At 39.7% G+C, this 20,207-nt stretch overlaps 1 protein-coding gene across 1 annotated transcript in view; it reads left to right on the forward strand.

The window, feature by feature from the left end:
* The window catches only part of znf385d (zinc finger protein 385D), a 137,971-nt gene that overhangs the window by 15,160 nt on the left and 102,604 nt on the right, over positions 1–20,207 (forward strand). The window lies entirely within an intron of this gene.

Genomic DNA, 20,207 nt, shown 5'->3' on the forward strand with positions numbered 1-20,207 from the left:
TGAGTTGAGTGCATCCTTCTGTGGGAGAAACGTATGTTTTATTAAAGACATTTATTCAATTGGTGCATTATACAAACAGTTCAAGTGGATTTCTTCCCTTTTTGTTGTATTTCTATTATTGAGACCGCATAATTTCATCATGCATAAAAGCAGAGAAGCAACCATGGAAAACATTTGATTATTGTTTTAGTGCACTTACTCTCTGGATGGTTTGCATGTCTCGGCTCTGTCTTGGTGATTTAATGGCAGCTCTGCCTTCAGGCTCTAAGACCAAACCTCATAAAGGGAGAGCAGGTTGTTTCTCTCTGAGGAATTTGGCTGCACAGTTCGACTCATCTCCTTGTTAACATTCACATCTGGTTTGATTTTCAGAACAAAACAAGGACACATAGTTTACCGTCGAAATATGTTGGAAACGGGTGGACTTGCTTGTTGTCTGGCTGCAGCACAAAACAGGTCTACCCTTTGTGTCTCTAAGATTTGATTTCTGATGGGCAGTGCGGCTAAAAGCATCTTTTAGAGCATCATTCGTGAGAGTTTTCAAAGCCATGATGTTTGCAAAACATTCTTCCTAATGCAGGGATGGCTGTTAGAATATCTGAAATGTGAACATGTTGCAAGCACTGTATGTAATATGATGATCCTTTATCTTTCTCATCATGCAGTTTTTAAAAATCATCTTATTAGGTTTCTGGTTTTTGGATGTTCAACTTTGACTTTCTCTGAGTCCTGAGGGCTGACTTTGATCCCTACCTAATCTGTGTTGTGATTGGTTAACTCTCCCCTGAGGTCTGAGTTCTTGTTTGGTTATTTAGGATTGGTAAGACTGGGGCGCTGGTGGCCCATCGGTCTAAGCGCCCCACATACAGAGGCTACAGTCCTTGTTGCAGAGGTCGCTGGTTTGACTTCCAGCCACCGGTTCAACTCCTGGCCGCCAGTTCGACTACCGACCGCGACAATTTGCTGCATGTCTTCCCCTGCTCTCTACTCCCCACATTTCCTGTCTCACTTCAGCTGTTCTATCCATAATAATAACAATAATAATAACAATGAATTTTATTTATCACGCACTTTACATTTGGAGCAAATCTCAAAGTGCTCCAGGGCATAATAAAAGGGCAATAATAATAAAAACAGGGTATCCATGAAGGTAAAAAGCCAAAAAATATAAATTAAAGGTAATTAAAAAAAAAAAAAGGATTGGTATGACTTGGTTAGTGAAAAGAATCCTTAGAATTATACCCCTAACAAATAATCCCTTGGAAAAAACAAACACTGTTCTGCATGAAATAATAAAATCACCAGTGTGCAACAAATGGTTCCACTGATTTCTTGAAGTGTCTGAACTTTGTTCTGCAAATACCAAACAGCAAACAATGCAACGCTTCTAAAAGCTTTTTGATTTGTGGGTTTTCTCCCACATCAGAGTTTTCCCCAGCTATCTCTTCAGAGAAATACACCCCGTTAATGTCTCACAGAAGGATGGAAAATGAAAAATAAATGTGGAGTAATCAGAACCAAATGTAGAGCAGTTTATTTCTTTGTAAACTGTTGGATTCCTCCCAAATGTTATGATGCTCTGAGAACTTGTATTCAAAGTTTGACTTTTTAAAGACGAATAATAAAGCGCCACATCCGCCACATCCTTAAACTCCTAATTCTCCTAATTAGTGCTGCTGCAAACAAAACATACTCACTGCACTAAGGCTCAGAAGTCCATCACTTATATCACTGACATTGTTGTGAATCAGACCGTAGAGATCAAATTTGCAAAGCAGCAGCCACTCAACGGATACTGTTCAAAACACAGCATTTACTCATGAAATCCTTTGTCCCCTACTTCATAAAAGGTGGGTCATCTAGTGCTGCAAAATAAATGATATTTATGAACTGTTTTAGCTTTGGGTTGTCTCTGGTAAAATTTCTACAGCTCTTTAATCGGCACTACAGTGCAGTTCTATTGGTTGCGGCTACTGCTGCTTTGTAGTTCTTGAACACATCTTTGTCGCTGTGCTCTTTGTGGCTTTTCAGGAGACTTCAAATTGTTGTGTTGCAACTTGAGGACTTTTTTCCTCTTCTTGGTATACTTGGGGCACATGTTTTGGAACTGTATCCTCCTCTGAATCAGTGATAAACAATCACACTGGTCCCACCTATTTTACTCTTAACTTAGCTTGTGTTGGAATGTGTAGACTAGTTAAGAAGTTAATGAAAGAGGCACTGGTGGCCTAGTGGTCTAAGCCCCCCACATGCGGATGCTATAGCCCCTGTCACAAAGGTCGCCGGTTTGATTCCTAGCCGCGACCATGTGCTGATGTCTTCCCCCACTCTCTGCTCCCCATGTTTCCTGTCTCTCTTCAGCTGTCCTGTCAAAAAAGGCAAAAATGCCCCAAAAACACAACTTAAAAAAATAAAGAAGTTAATGAAAGCAGCTTTTATTGCTTGTTTTCATTGGATGAAATTGTGTTATTTGATTTGATGTCTTTATTTCAAACATGTAAAAGTAAAAAACCAAAACAAAATAAGCATACAAGTAGAAAAGAAGAAATAGTTATACAAAAGAAACAAAATCAATATTAGCAAAAAGGAGTAGGAAGAAGTTAAAAAGTATCTAATCCTACCCCTTCATTCACTATTATCTGGCATCATACTAGTGCACTACCACAAGTCAAATCTTCATATTTACACCGAAAATCAAATGTAAACCCCTCGTGATTATCTTCCTCCTTGTATCTCATGAAAATAATTTCTTTGTACTTCTTCTTGAACTGGATTATGTTCTGACATTGCTGTAGCTCCATATTGAGACTGTTCCACAGTTTTACAGAATGATAAATAAAAGTAAAATAGTCCCTTTTATTGTGCATCCCTACTTTTAAGTATCCAATTTACTGTACATGCTATCAATCAAGAATTATCATTAAGCATCGATGAGCAGGTTTCAAACATAAAATGTGATTATATTTTTGTTGCCTCCTACACATTCTGTAGGGATCGGCTGCTGGAGTAACTTGGCAAAGATATCTGCAGTCATGTTTGTACATAGCTAAGTTTATTGAACCTCTATGAACTTGAAACGGCTCAAAAACATGACTCTAAATGAGGACATGTAGGCCTTAGGCAGTATGAAGTAACAGGTATGAGGCACAAAATAATTATCCCACATCAGAACATAGGGTTACAGGAGGGTACATGTTATTTAATGTTAGTTTTCTCTGTCTTTTCATGTGTGATGTTACTTTGTTGTGTAAAAAGCTGCAACATGCTTAGAAATGTCCAATTTCCAAAGTTCCATAAGTGATCATTATTCTTAAACAGGGCTGTTGCATTTCAGAGCCACACTCTTTAATTGATCACTCCTCTGGTATTGATAAGTGGTTTAAACAGCTTTCTGAAATGCAACGTTAGCATGTGGCTACAAAGACCTTATTGGATTTGCAATCTGTGAGGCGCTACCTTGCAAATGGAGCACTCAGCCGCTGCTCACTTACTGTAGCAGCACAGGTATTTATCTATTGATTCTCTCTTTGAAAGTAGAAAGTAATTATGAGGAAATATGTGGCCTCGAATCAGCCGGGTCATCATAAACATATGATGAGTCATGGAAAGAGAGAATCACTCTGACAGATAAAAGGCTTTTATTCGCTAAAACTTTCTTTTCCAGCGTCGTCTTTGAAATTACAGCGAGAGCTCGATTTAAATAAGCTCGGGAGAGAGAGAGAGTTGAAATATGGATCACAGCTGGATAAGAGAGAGAAAAAAACACGCATATGAAGAGAGGGACATCGGGGAGAAAAACTGAGATAACCCCTGGGAAGACCGATTGTTTCTGCGAGGAGAGTTTCATGAGAAAGTTCAGGAATCTGCGTCCCTTTTCTCGCCCCGTCTAATCTGTATTTAACAGACTCGTCTGCAGATAATGAGTAATACACTGGGAGGCCTCCAAGTGGTGGAAAGCTGATACTAGATTAACACAAAGTAATCACCTCTCACTCTCAGCTGCACACACACACACAGTCACTATCTCCCTCAGTCTCTTTCTCTTTCCCGTTGTGTCTCTCAAACTTTCCTGCAGAATGTGGAGCAGTCGAGTCGATCCCTGAAACCTTTGTAAAGAAGCCTGTACTCGAGTATCTGCTCTAAATTCTGTTTTCCTGCAACAAAAAGAGCTTTGCCAGCTCCAAGGTCTGATCGGGTTTCTTTATGTCCCACAGAAGATGTTTTACAAATCACATAAACAGAGCTGAAGAAATGCAAGTAACCCAAATGACAAATCTGTGCCACAGAGGAGCAGACCTGGAGTCATGGGAGGATGAAACTTTTGTGCACATAAAGAAAAAACTGAGTTTTGCATTTAATAACAAAAACTACAAGTATTCTAAAGTAAGGAGTGGAAACCTTGAAAACATGAGGATTGTTTGTTTTGCTCTCAAAATACTGAAAAAGGGAAAGAAGTTCAGTTAAAGAGAAGAAGAGAAGGTTACAGAGAGAGAGGGAGAAGAGAAAGGTGGAAAGGGTAAAGTGAAGGATGGGTTGAATGGACTATTAAAGAGACTAAAAAGGTAGTTTTAAAAATCAGAACACTACAGGTGTAACATTTTTTAAGTGTTTACTACATGTAAGGTGTGATGTATGTGTTAAAAAGAGATTTTTGTGGTTTTCATGTTCTCTGAAATGTAGGTTAAGGCATTAAGCTGTTAAAATAAGTTATATAGAAGGAAATAATTCAGAAGTATAAAAAGAAATCAGAAAAATACAGACATATGTGATTTGTTAAGATTCGTCCAATTTTTTGTGCAAGATAACGAGTAAAAAGGAAAGTGTTTCTTTAACATTCACACAAGTCTGAGTGTAAATCTGTAAGTAAATCCAAGGTCAGGTTGGAGATGAACAGAAGGCGAAAATACATTAAGTAAAACGAATAATATAGATTGCTGTTATATTTAATGAGTTAATCTCAGGGTTGAAATTGAAGGTCAATAAAAGAGGGCAGTTTTTCTGATTTCTATAGCCGAGTTTAAAAAGCTGTAAATGGAATAAAGGTCAGGTTTCAGATAAAATAAAAGAATATAAGACAGAAGGAAATAAAAATGAAGTATGAGAAAGAAACTGAAAAATAAAGATGTGGTAGATTTACACAGAAATATGGATTCAAAAAAATAGATATTTCACTTCTGAAATATAGCAGAGTTTAGATTTAAAGATACTAAAAAGTGCAAAGTTTATTTTGTGCATAACCTTGAGTAAAAGGACAGTTTTCCTCTGAGACATGGTGTAGTTTATGCAAACAAATGTTAAAATAAGTAGGCGTAAAAGACAAAATAAGATTGAAGTTTAAAGCCATCTGTTTCAGTCTACATTCTCTGATTAATTTCCACTGCTTCATCTTTTAACTTGGTGTTACTTTGCTTGTTGTTTTTATTTATTGTATCGTGTTATTTTATTGTGTTTTAATCTTTCTGTAAAGTAGCCTTGAGTGTTAAGAAATGCGCTTTTAAATCAAATATATTATTATTATTATGATTATAATAAACTTAAAGAAAATAACCCTGATATGACTTGTTTTACTTTGTTTATCTTAAGTTAAAAAATAGTGTAATAGGTTAAGATAAAAGTTTTAAATGAAATGAAGGGGTGTGACATAAAGTGAGTGAAGGCAACAAAGAAAAGTATTAAAAACTAGGGCTGTCAAATGATTGATTTTTCAACTGTGATCAATTGCATAATTTAAATAATGAATCTTGATGAATTCAATTTTTAATCACATTTAAAATTCAATTATTTTGCATTTAAAAACAGTTTAAAGTCCATAACAACAAGAGTGACCTGAGTACACCCGAGTCTACCTCACTGTTCCTGGCCTGCAGTAGTTATCACCCTCAGTTTAGTTTAATCGACCGTCTGTGATGATTTGCACTCTGTTGGTTTTTGAGACACGGTTTCTCGCTGAGTCGCTGACTTCAGTCCAATTAGCTACACGTGTACGCTGAGCTCGTAGCTCAAAACTTCATTGGTGGTATTTTAATCCCATAAAGTGGAAAGCACAGGGGTGGTGTTAATTTCTGATCCTGGCAGACAGAAGACGATACTGAGATTTCTTTCTTAAGGTATGAACAAAATGAAGACATTTTCCCGTCTGAAACACAACAGAGTCTAAGTATAAACCTCTCAGATGACTACAGCAGATATATAACTTTCTAAACTTTAACTAAAAACTTATTTCCACCTCCACATTTGGGCGGTTCAGCTCCGGTCAGGCACTTTATTAGAAGATACAGATCTGTGGTTACAATTGAGCACAGAAAGCAAACAGCTGTTGGATTGGCTGCAGCACATTTTGTGATTCACGGATGAAGCTGGAGTTAGTTTCCCATTGAGAGCACACACTTTGGATCTGCTGGGTGAGGTCAGACTTGTTTACGTGCCTCCAGGGTCCAATAAACACTTACATGTCCTCATTTAAGAAAAAGAAGAAGGAAAAGCGTATAGACGATGATGACATTAGTTCCATTAACACGCCGCAGGAATGAGGACGCACTTCATCCAAGAAAAGGTCTCATTACTGGAAGTGTTTTTCACATGTGGAACAAAAAAAAAGAAGTGAAAGCGTGTCCACACCTGCATGAAATGGGACTAATACCAAAGTCTCTTGTTGAGCTTTTGCACAATCTTGTTCAGGACTGAGTGACACGATCAGGAAGTCCTTTGCCGCAGGGAAAGAAAGATGTTTTTTATCAGATTTTCTCTGTCCTTCCCACTCTCCCTCTTTCCCCTCCTCGTGGGTCTTTTAAAAACTATGAGATGTAACACAAAAATGTGGTTTCAGGGCATAAAGAAAGGGCCTCATGCATGTAAGTACACGTGCTCAGAGACACACGGGGGGTAGAGAGGTCTTTGAGAAGGCTCCAGCGTGAGGGGAGATCTCAGAGTAAAAACATGCTGTAGTCCAGAGCAGGGTGGAGGAGACGTTCAGGAACATGCTGTCGTGTGGTGGTCATGTTTTTATTACCAGGTGTTGAGAAGTTTATGAGCCACTTTTATGTCTCTGGACTCACAACAACACAAAAGCTGCTGATTGATTTGACTGACTCGGTTTTTATTGATATCTTATTATAGGCTGTCACATTTCACTGCAGGTGTTGCTTTTGTAAAACAAACAGGAATTATTTATCAATCTATCTATCTATCTATCTATCTATCTATCTATCTATCTATCTATCTATCTATCTATCTATCTATCTATCTATCTATCTATCTATCTATCTATCTATCTATCTATCTAGAGATAACCCACTCTTCCACTGAGCCACAGATGCCTTTTGTTATTTGCAGAACTCTTATCTGCAGCTGTATTTGTCCTTTTAAAAGATGTTGCACATCAACATACAGGACTACTTTCTCATCCCCCCTTTTTAAGTTGAACTTTTGCATCCATGTAATCTTCTTTCATGATCTAATCAAATGAAAGAGTGAAAAGACTTCATCTTTCATGCTGCAAAAAACCCTGTTAGTTGTAAATTTGTGCTCCAGTATGACTGATTGTGCTCATGAATTAATAATTAAAATTGTGATCAGTCATTAATTTTCATCAAAGCCGTCGTTTGTTTGTACAAATCAATCATTTATGGGAAAATATTGATGCTATTAAGTTTATGAGATTAATTTTGATCTCATTGAATCTTTACCTCATGTTTCTTTATGCACTATGGGCGGTGCATCAGTTATAATGTTCTCTCTGTTCACTTATTAATGTTGTGTTTAATGCAGATCATGTACAATATATGTTGTGTGTATCTCTGTTTACACAGTGAATGTTGTTTGTCGTATCAGTTAATGCGACTGGGGAGCCAGCTAAATGAATGCAACACTTGAATCCAAGACAAGATTACTTAAGGAGACAATATATTGTATCATAGTTTATAGTTATGTATGTATGTATGTTGTATTGTATCATATGGTGGCGTAGCTGTATTGCTACATAAATGTACTGTATTATTGTCATATGGTAATTTAACTTAATGTAGTGTAACCTCATGCAATGTGATGAAATGTAACATAACATAATGTAACGTAAAATAACATACTGTGCAGTATCATATCATTGTGTGGTAACATAGCACAATGCAATGTAATGTGCCATCATATAGTAGTGGAGCATATTGTATCATAACATTTTGTTTTCTATCATTATATAGTGATGCAACACTACATAGCATTGCATCATGGCGTAATTTAATGTAACATATTGCTTTGTATCGTCATATCGTAACATATTGTATGGTATAATTGTATGGAATCGTCACTTAAAGGTGACATATCACGCTTTTTTCATCAATATATATTGGTCTAAGAGGTCCCCAAAACATGTCTTTAAAGTTTATGCTCAAAAAACACTTTGAAATCAGATTTTGGTCTGCCTGAAAAACCCTCTTCTTCAGTCCTCCTCAGAACACTCCGTTTTCCCTCTGACCACGCCCCCTCAGGAAGTGGGTGTGCCTCGGCTGTCCAGCACGTTGATCTAATGTTTACATGTTGGCTGAATATACACGGCTGCTCAGAGATCACGTTACTTCAACCCTCTGAATCTGATACAGAATCTGATCCTGACGGAGAGGCGCCTGTAGCAGGACCTTTCTGAAGGATTGGTCACAGATTTAGTGTTTCTTGTTGTTTTATTTATCAGTATGTAGACGTGTGTCTTGGTACACAGCTACGAACATGTAGCTATGTGGCTATGCTAACTAGTGCTAGCACTTATCCATGATAAATAAAAATCATCCACTAGATCTTCAAATCTGCAGACGTGGGGAGTAAAACCGACCTCTACCAGAAAGGCAGCAGGACCTTTCTGAAGGATTGGTCACAGATTCTGTGTTTCTTGTTGTTTTATTTGTCAGTATGTCGACGTGTGTCTTGGTACACAGCTACAGGTACAGCTATGAACATGTAGCTATGTGGCTATGCTAACTAGTGCTAGCACTTATCCGTGATAAATAAAAATCATCCACTATATCTTCAAATCTGCAGACATGGGGAGTAAAACTGACCTTTGTGTTTATTACGACAGCCTACAACGAGCATGCCTCCCTCCTAAGCTCCTTGTTAGCACACATTTGTGCAGGTAATGAAAAACGGAGGAGGGATTCAGTATTATTTTATACAGTCTATGGGCTGAACAAGCTCCGAGCTCTGACTCCGTGACAGACCGGGTATTGTTGTTACGTAACAAAAACACGGAAGTCTGAAACGGCTCGTTTCACACACATTTACAGAAAGGTGGAGAAATCAAAACAGGGGCAGAATGGATTTTTTTCATTTTCGGGGGGTTTGTAGACATGCCAGGGAAACATATTTCAGGTAGAGAACCATTAAAAAGTCAATTTTGCATGATATGTCACCTTTAAAGTAGAGTATTGTCGTGTTATTTAACATAACATAGCGTAACATGTAACACACTGTACCATATTGTTATATGATAATAATAATAATAATAACTTTATTTATATAGCACCTTAAAAACAAATGTTTACAAAGTGCTTTGATAAACAAAGCGTAGTTGAAATAGCAGAGCAAACATTTGACAGACAGGGAGGAGAAAATTTGATCAATGCAAAACAAAATGCAAGGCAAGAGATTAAAGGGAATACACGTCAATTAAACAGTATGGAGTGGTGTGACAATAGACCAGTAAATCATTGTTGAGAGGTTTTTCAGGGTAAATAGATAAAAATAAATAAAAATGGAGAAGTAAATAAAAGCATTAAAAGGGCAATAAAAGAGGTTTTCAGAGTAAATATGGAAATATAACTTAACGTAGTGTAACGTCATGCAATGTAACGAAACGTAACATAACGTAATGTAAAGTAACATACTGTGCAGTAGCATATTATCATAAAGTAAAATAGCATAATATAACGTAATGTGCCATCATATGTTAATGTTGCATAATGTAACATGACATATTGTGTTACATCGAATCATTGTTTGGTATTATAACTTAACATTGTGTAACGCTATGTTAGGAAACCTAACTTAACATACAGTATGTAATGTGTCGTATCTTATTGTAACATATCAAATCATATCAAAACATAAAGTTATACAAACATCAGAGTTGGTATATAAAAAGTTAGAGTTTATTGGAAGCTGTTGTTTATTGGACATCATCCAGGCTCTGTAACGAGCAGATATCTCCTCCTCGTCAATGTTTCTTATTTACTAACATCGTCTTGATTTAATTTCTGGACAGCCAGTAGTCTCTATTTTGTGATAAATACAGTAATACAGTAAGCCAGAACTCTCAGAGCCATGTGTCTGCTTCAACATTTCCTGGAGGGTGAAATTTTCAGCCGAACCTCAGCTCGTGTGTTGATAAAAAACATCAGTAACAGTGACCCGCCTTCATGAAAATAAATGGAAAAGTATCTGTTGCAATCAGCATTTTTGGCTTTGTCCAACAAAACATTTATCATCATCAAGGAGAGAGTCCAGTGTTTTGGTTTGTTTCACTCCATGGACCAGAACTTGGAAACAGAGGAGCTGAAATGACCTCATGTTTCACTGCAAACACTTATCAGTGTTTGGTGAAAGACTTCAAGAACTTTCTCAGCCATTTAAGGAGAAATGTTATCTTCAGCTGATGTGAAACCGTCAAACTTCATCACAGTACACTTACATAAAAAATGCAGCAGTTAAACTATAAACCCCTGTTGTGACCGGTGTGATATGTGGACCTGTTTCCAAACTCTTGCCGTTTAAATGTCTGATGATGCCATGTGGTTACTTTGCTGCAAAGAAACAGTGATAGGTCTTTGGAGAACTTTAGAGATTGCTCTGCAACTTTCAATTGATTCAGTCAGGCAGGAGTTATTGAAATTGCCACCTTGAAAGAAATGGAGCAAACCAGAGAGGAAAAGGGGAGAAAAAGGTAGAAAGAGCTCATCGGGAACGAGGGAGTTTTGGAGTGTAATGGAAGAGAAAAGTGAAATTGGGGGAGGGGGGATTAGTTTTGAGCTTAACAGAGAAAAGGGAGGATGTGTTTGTGTGCTGGTGTGTGTGTTTTGGTTGTCTCTTTCTGGCCCTGAAAATGAGATCTATCTTGCCTGGAGCCTACATTTGTCTTGGAGAAACAATACAAACTCCATTTCCCCCTGCAGAGTCATCAGGAATGTGATTTATCGATTCTGTGCACAGATCTGCACGCTGGGAAAATGGCTTTGTAGTCCTGCAGGGGTGACACACAGGCCTCAGTCTGCACGCACGACGGCATCACAGTCCATTTCAATGTGTGCCCACCCGCGCTAAGTCAATGTTAGCATCGATGGCTGTAATGGAAATGTGCACTGTGACAAAGCAGATAACAGGGAAGCAGGATGAGTTCTTTTGTTCTGGAAGTACAAATCCTGTTTAGTTTTTGCAAAGGCAGTGATCAGGGACAGACAGCTAACCTGAGCTCTGAGTCCCACCTCTGATTTGTTCCTGGTTCGTGTCGATCATGCGTGCTCATTGAGTTGAGCTTTGTAAGTGGGATTATCCCTGAGCTTGTCTTTGGGGTCAAGGTGGACCACTAAATGAGACATAAACCTGAATATAAGACCTTTTCCCCTCTAAATGCATCTGAAAAAAGTAGGGTCATCTTACATTCAGGGTTTAGTAATTAATTGTCACTCCTCATGACTGAGGCTGACTATAACACACTGCTCCAATGCCAGGAGGACAAGAGATGGAGTGACACACATGCACACACACAGACATACACTCAATCTCCTTTTTTGCCTCTGTTGCGACCTCCAGACGAATAAGAAATGCAACAACCATTTCGCCTCAGTACATTTTACACTTTGGGTGAGGTTTAACAGTCCTACCTCAAACATGCAGACTAAACGAGGTTATTAGCAGCTCCAAAAATCCTTACAGGAGCTTCACCGTCCGTCTTTGGATGCTGAGGAATCAATCGGCAACTTATTTTGTATTAATTTATTTTATTTTTATTGTTTTTATTACTGTTGTTGCATATATTGTGTTCTTAACCTTAGGATTGTGGGGTGGGTTTGGGGTTGGGGCTGGGATCTTTTTCTTAATTTATTCTATTTTAAGTTGTTTTTATGTGCAGCCATTTGTGTTACAATGTCAATGTATAAACAGCGCTTTATAAATAAAGTCTGATTGATTGATTGATTGAATCAGATAATATCGCTAGCCTCATAGCATAACTGCCCAAGCCATATTTTAAGGTTCTCAGAAAATAAAAATAAAACAATTCGGCAAACACATCCGATTTTTTTCTTTAAACTGTAACTGTACGTCTGACCAGATGTGTGAACACGTTTCTTAAAATAGAAAAGACACAACATAAGACTACATAACAAATAAAAGAGACATTGGCAAATCTTGCTATGACTCAAGCATTTTTACTCTTACATACATCTACATTACATTACTTACATTCCCCTTACATTTCTCTTGCCAACCTTAACCAGGCTATTATAAGTCCCACTAAGGAGCTGTGTGCGTTTTCACAATGTCTAATGATGAGGGAGGTTGTCATAGTACTGGTGGGCCACTCATGGTATACTGGCTTCATTGCTCGCACCTCATTGAATTCCCTGACAATAATTGGTACTTTACTGAATCTACTGAATTTCCCCCCAGGATGAATAAAGTATTTCTGATTCTGCCATCTTGCATTCAACGCCAAAAATGCCTAAGTCAAATAGATGACTTGGGCAGAGAGTTATTATAATGAGTGTAACGATCACTCTGATTGGCTGAGGATATAGCCACTAAGGCACAGTGAATCAGCAGCATTAGGAGAGTAGAGTCAGGCAGATATCATAATTTGGCCAAAATATGACTTCGGTAATTATGCTATGAGGGTAATGATTTCCAAAAATCTCCATCATGACATCCTGGAATGGGACATTTTTTACCCAAAACATTTTATTGGAAGAGAGACGAATTGGTTAATTAAGACAGCAGAGACAGAGTCATGATCCAAGATGATAGTGGTTAGTTAGTGTGCACCACCAGCGTTCAAATATTAGCTTTGGCTTCACCATTTTAAAACTGACATTAACAAAATCCCTGATCATGGAGAAGTATGGAATAACATGATGCAAGAATGAACCAAATACAGTCCAAACTATGAAACATGATCAATGAGCAACATGCAAACTGTTCAAGTTTGGCATGACCTCTCTCTCTTTCATTCTCTCTTGTTTTCTTCCTGCAACTTGCAAACAACACCTAAAAAGCCGACTCATCCCTCTCAGTTTAATAGTGGAATAAATTACAGTCATGTAGACAACATTTATTAAGTTCTTACATTAAAGACAGACACATTTCTGATATAAAGAAGGATCTGTCTGATCTCATGTGAACATCTAAATATTTAAATTATTCCAAAGATTTTTTTCCATCAGTTAGAAACCTGTCATCTGTGATGTATGTAATGTCATAACATATTGCAGAACATATTCTTTACATTAAGAGGAAAAAGAATTAATAAGATCTTCAAAAGGGGTTTATGATGGTAAAATATTTCCAGGACTCCTCCCCCTCCGCTTCATCCCTTTGTTTTTGTTTTTATTGTTGACTTTCAGATGACAAATGAGCGCTCAAAGCGTGCTGTGTATGATGATATAATGAAAAGAACAAAGGGTGAGCCAGGGCTGCTTGGCAGGCTCTCTTTTGATTTACACATGTCCCATAAACATCTAATGGACTCTATAAATCCTATTCCTGGGGGAAGCAGGCGAGCCCACAAAACGGCGGAGAATGATCAAAGCTGGGGAGCGAGCGGGACCACCACGGTGCCACGCAGCCGACGGCCTCAAGCGACTCACACCTGCTGCAGAGGAGAGGACTGAGTATCTGTCTAATGTGCGCTGCGGCAGCTCTTATCATTTAGCTCGAGCTCTGGGGCTTTTTAACCCCTGAACTGAGTGGAAGCTTTATGTTGGCGGAGCTCGTCTTGATGTGTTCTCCCACGATAATAATTCACTCCCGCTGGATATCTGCCAACTCGCCGCTCTCTCTCTCTCTCTCTCTGGTGGAATGCAGAGATAATAGAGGGGAGCTCAAGATGATTTTTTATGGAGGTGCTTAGCGCCAGCTTCCCAGGCGAAAACCAGAGATGATACTGTAGTCCAGAGTCTGAATAACCTGCTACTACCAAAGTCAGGTCAACAGCTCTTTAACTCCTGTGTGTGTGTGTTAAGTGTCAGCTGCAGTGTGATAATTGATGATCACAGGGTTTTGAACTTCGAGAGCGATACGTATTTGTTTCAAAGCTCTCTCTCTCTCTGCTCATCAGATGCTTGGATGTAGGACAGAAATGGAAGACAGAAGCAATCTGCTTTTGCTTATTGGACTGCGTTGCCATGTGCTGTGGGTTCTTTGAGGCGATAACAAAAATATGTCAGCTTTAACTGCCCATCTGGTCATCTTAAAACATAGAATACCTCTCAATTTGAGAATTCAAGAAGGTATGTAGCAGTTAAACACAGAAGAGTGTGTTTTTTGGATTCAAGTTTGTGAATTTGAAAAATTGTGCACGATAAGATTTCTGCGAACGACAGGAAAGAGAAAAGAACCGAGCTTGAGGTTCATTGAAACGGTCACCTCATTGTTTGAGTAGCTGCTTCAAAACAGATCCACTGTACACGCCAAGGCCTGCTCATAATTCTGCCTTTAAGTCGCTCCATGTATGAGTGTAATGTTGAACAAGTTATTATGATGGTGACAGAATTTTAATGAGGTGGGGATGCTCACAGTTTGGGCCTGTTGTCACTCATCAGTTAGGTCCCAACCCCTGCAGGATGACAATTAAAAATGAAGAGAGTTATATATGGTGAACTGAAAACTGATAATTTGTCAGTAATGGACAAAGTGCCAGTTCAGCTCTGGGGTTGAATTGCATGCTCCATTGACAATGGCTGCTGTCCTTGAAGCAGCAGCCCAACTCCTTGCTCCCACTCTTTGTCACATGTCATTCTTTGCTCTCTATCTTCCTTATTTCTGATTCCATCCACTGTCCTGTCGCTTATTAAAGGCATGAAAAATCCCTAACAATAAGCTTGAAAAGACAAAATGCATTGGTGGAGTCAGAATTTTTGACTGGGCTGGCCAAATTCGAGCACTGACTTTTGCTGGGGTGGCCAGGCATGGGAGACAAAGGGACTTACCCCGAACCTACAAGGGTTTATAAGTAAGTAATACTTGCAAATCTAATGTGGACAAACTCAGAGCAGACAAAGCCTCATGCCCCCTTCTGAGATCTGTGGCGCCCAAACAAGAGGGGGCCTAGAGTGGTTTACACAAAACTATGACATCATATTGCTGTGTCAGGGTGTCTTTTTTCACCCCTGACGCTGGTTGAAGTAAAAGAGGCACATTGAGTAATCACAAACATTCACTGTGCTGTCTCAGAATACTCATTGACATACTATTATATTCATGCTTACAACCTCTGCTTCTAGTTTAACAGCAGAATGAAATAGCTCAGCCTCTTTCCCTCTTTGGTTCGTTCATACAAAACACTGAAGGGGATAAAGGTGTGCCAGTCCCGCTTTGAACGGGCTGTGTAAAAGGGGTCTGTAGATAACTATGGGATGGTGGGGCTGGATTTAATTTGGTTGGGTTTGAAGTCCATATTATCAGAAGTGTGATAAGCTCATAAGAGGAGCTCTGGCTCCACAGAATTATCTTCATCCTCGCGCACATTAACAGCCTGTGCCACTGGAGGCCTGAGTTTGATGTTACTTTGCCAGAAAAGTTGTGGTTAGTCTTTCCCATTGAGGTTTTACTGAAGCAGAGATTGATTTTGCCTCCAAGGAATGTTTATATCGAGATAGCATAACAATCTGCACATTGCACACATATGAAAAATGAGTAAACTGAGTATTATTATCCTTAAAAACAGCTGTTGAGTTGAGTTTCCCAGAGCTGAACAAGCTCTGTGTCCTCCTCCGCAGTGTGTGCGTGCAGCAGGGTTGGCCTGGTGTTTTTACCATGTTTCATCGTCAAAGCAGAACCATCTGGAGCTCAAGTGCAGGCAGTTTGCACCTGCAGCACCATTGTTCCCATAATGAAAAGCACACGGGTCTCGGAGGTAGAATTCAACAGTGTCTTTTAGCACAAAGACAAGGTTGACCTGGGATTTTACAAGAGCGAGGGACTCCAAGGACTAAATCAAATTTTTGATGAGGGTTGGCCCGGCTGCGTACCAGCGCTACAAGGTCTATGGACACACCCGACACGGTGATATTTCCTCTCTGGGAAGCTTTCTCATGTGTATTGCTCTCACGAGAGTGTTCCTCTTTGTGAGTTCACATAAATGTGTCCCCTGTGTGCTGAGAGAACTCAAACAAGGGTCAACCGTAAATCATTTGGGCTGCAAAGCCCCCATGAGAAGGTAGAAGGTAGAAGTCGCCTTGAAGTTGGGCTGTGGTTTGAATCTCTGGTTCTGCCTGAGGGAAATCCAAATAGAGAAATATGCAATAAATGTGATTGTGTTGCACTTTTAACCACGAGGAAGCCCCCAATTGCAGCATAGTCCATAGTCTTTAGCCATAGGTGGCCTTACTGTAGTAGATAAATGTGTAAATATGTATAAGTGAATAAATGAGAAGCAGTGAAGCAGGGAGAGTTGATAAATAGCGTGCTTACTCAGCAAACTTCCTGCATTAAGCAAAGCTGAAGAACAGCACCATCAGTGAGAGCAGGATTAGAAAGTTGTTTCCCTTCAGGCCCTGTGAGCAAAGTCAGAGGGGCTTCATTGTTAAGACTCAGTGTTTGCAGGTGGCTCATGCATTTTTCTATCCCAGGGCATTGATTTTGGAAATCCAATAGATGGCCACACTCCTCGGGTTCCTCTCTCATTACCACGGTACCAGCCTGGTTTGATATTCATGGTGGAATATTACGAGAAGATAAATCGTTTAATCTTAGTTTTTATTGAACCCTGTCATGAGTGAGACACTCCCCTCCACCCTGTGGGTGTAGCCGAAGCAGTTTGATAGAATGATGGATTAGAAATTAGCCTGTGAGGGAATTTAGCAAAAACACGATCGAACTCCATCGGCTTGAGTTTCACTGCACGGACGGTGATTTATATGCAAAATCACTCACAATGTCCTGACGTTGCACTATTCCAGCTTATTAGGTATATGCTAAAAGCCAAATACATTTTTGTTAAGCACCTCAAACTTATGAAAAGTAAAATATTCCATCGGTCGCTGTATTTTGTCTCCATAAAGCTTTTAATAATCTTTGTCTAGCTGACAAACTCAATAGCTCTCTGACTGTGTTGTGCTGTTATTGAAACATTTCCCAGAGATCTTCTGCCAATCCAAAATATGTGAACAAGGATGTGATCGGTTTCCTTTTCTAAGCTCTCCTGTGGGATTTGGAGGTTTCTGCAGGTGCTTTCTTGTCCTGTCTTTGTACATCTTCACTCCCTGTCTTTAATCCGGATTACATGCAGCTATTTGAACCTCTTCAATCTTAACTTCTTCTTATTCAATGATAACATAATAAAAGAGATCCCTGAAGGCACGGTTAGGATCAGGTATTCCTCTTCTGGCCGATGAGGTCGGTCGATTCAAAAATATTCCAGAAAATAAAAACAGACTTTGTGAGTTGTGTGAAGTGGAAACTGAATTCCATTTTCTTTTTCCTTGTAAACTATGACGGCCCAAGAGAGTTCATGAAATCCCTCGTAAAAATGCTGAAATATAGTGATGTCTAGACGAGGAAAAACATTGATGACTGTTTAATACATGTGCTTTTAACGTGACATGCTCGTTAATTCAGTCTCCAAAGCTTGGAAAAGAAGATTTCTTTCTCCTTAATGAGTGTTAATTTTGTCTTGTTTCATGATGATGAATAGGCCGCTGCTCTCTGACCCTGGATTGCATGAAAAAACACTTTAGACTGAATCTATGTGTTAACAGATTACTCTGTGTTCATTCTTTGTAAATTGCAACAGCTTGTGAGCGTGGGAATAACAAAGTAATTCACACAAAGAGTAAGACATCTGAAACCACATTCTTTGATAGAGAAGTCAAGCATGTTTCCAAGGTGACCATCCCTAATGTGGATCACAGTTAATGTCTGAGTCACCTTTGATAAGGCTGGCCACACACTAGATGATATTAGGTCTGATTTAAGGCCCACTTTGACAATCCCAAATGAGCGGTGGGCATAGCCTGATTCAAGGTTTGTCCTAGCCAATTATTTGTCCAAATACTCGTAAAGTGTGTGGCGTCAACACAACTATTTTTCTTTTTTAAGTTATGTTTTTTGGTGCATTTTTTGCCTTTATGACAGGACAGCCTAAGAGAGACAAGAAACATGGGGAGCAGAGAGTGGGGGGAGACATGCAGCACATGGTCGTGGCCAGAGAGGCTGCAGCCTCTGCATGTGGGGTGCTTAGACCGCTAGGCCACCAGCACCCCCAACAACACTATTTGTATTTTTACAGAGATGGAGCCCTCTTTGCCCGGGATCATAAATATTAAACATGAATATCCAGGAGCGTCCGCAATAAACAATGAGAGGAGCAGACTCACAAGTTCACCAACCGGATGTTGCATACTTTTACAGCTCACAAAAATAACAAAAACCGTCATCTTAGTCAGGAGGCTTTCACCCATAGTCCTTCTAGTTTTTTGTTCACAGCCACAAAACAGAGGACACACCAGGACAGACAGCTGAAGACTTTTTCCTCTGAACAGTGGCGGTTCTAGACCAATTTCACTGGGGGGGCCAGGCTGGGGCCAAGGGTGTTGTCAGAGGGACACATTCAACCCTGACAAAAGAGACTGAGAAGGGCGAGGACCGGCTGTGAACAAACTGGCAAAACATCAGTGCATCCCGATATACTAGACATATATACTACTGTGTACTATATCAACATGCAGACTGACAGCAGCTGTGTGGCTGTTTACGCTCAACATGAGTCCCTTAGCGCTCTAAGGGACTGGAACCAAGTGCCACATGCATGTGTTCCGCCTGTAACATCAGCGTGATACCAAAGCTTTTTTTATTGTATAATATTTGTTTGGTGTGGAGGAGGGGGGCCACAGGGGGGTCCAGGGTCAGTTTTACAGGGGCACTGGCCCCTGTTGGTCCCTCCCCAGAACCGCCACTGCTTCTGAAGTCACGTTTGATCACTTGAGTTTCTATGAGACCTTGAGTCTTTGGATCGCAACTGTGAAATCGTTACAACAAACGTTAAGTGGTTGGTCCAGTGGTCTTATGGAATCGTGGAATCGAGTGTGTTTGGAGGATTGTAATGTTAAGAATCGTCTGAACTGTCCTTAAGTGTGTGATCTGCAAAGTTTTTAACCCTGTTTAAGATCTCAAAGTTGTGAAAAGTATGAGGCCAGACACTCTGAACTCACCTGGCCCCTGCCAAACTATTGCAGGTGGTGTAAGGAAACCAGAGAGTCCCAGTAAACCTCTAAAAATACAGAAAAAGCAACCTGGAATGGCAACGTTTCAATGTTGGAAGCTGAAGCACATCAATAGAAAAGGTGATGATGAAAGCTGATTGATTCACCCTGTTTAGTTGGAACAAAACACTCCACTAACTGAGAGCTCCACATTGTGTCTAACCAGGCACAGGTGGCCTCACTGAGCCTAATGACTGCTGGCTGCAGAAACCAAAGGGAATCTGGGACAGGTGAAGAGGTAAGGAGGAAACCGTCCAGCTGTGACTGTCAAGTTTTCACTGACTTGTGTTTTATACAGTCCAACTGAAGCCTCAGTAAACTCGGAGTGTTAAATGTATTTTGGCAGGAACAGTGAGAAGCCCAATAGACCTGTCATAAGATCATAATGTAAGGAATAATTAGCACTTAAAGTAGTCTCAGTGGTAGTAAGAGTGCAGCTGTATCACCATAAGGGCTGACATTTGGAACAATATGATGGTGCTATATGGAGTGCAATGCTTTAAGGTTATAGGAGAGGGAGTAATAGTGTTACTTTTTTATCTTTAATCTCAGCTGGACAGGGGAAAGACAGTGAGGCTGCCAAATGCCTTTGGGGAGCTCTCCCAGTTCAATATTTCATCCTGATGGGAGCCCGGCGGTGTAAGAGGGGTCAGCAGGTGAAGAGCGATGGGAGAAATCCGCAGGAGACATTCATACCTGGTGAAAAACATCGTGTCTGAGAGAGAGAAGTGCAAAGAGAGCAGAGAGGGG

This window comes from Notolabrus celidotus, chromosome 12, assembly GCF_009762535.1.
Source record: "Notolabrus celidotus isolate fNotCel1 chromosome 12, fNotCel1.pri, whole genome shotgun sequence".
Lineage (NCBI taxonomy): Eukaryota > Metazoa > Chordata > Actinopteri > Labriformes > Labridae > Notolabrus > Notolabrus celidotus.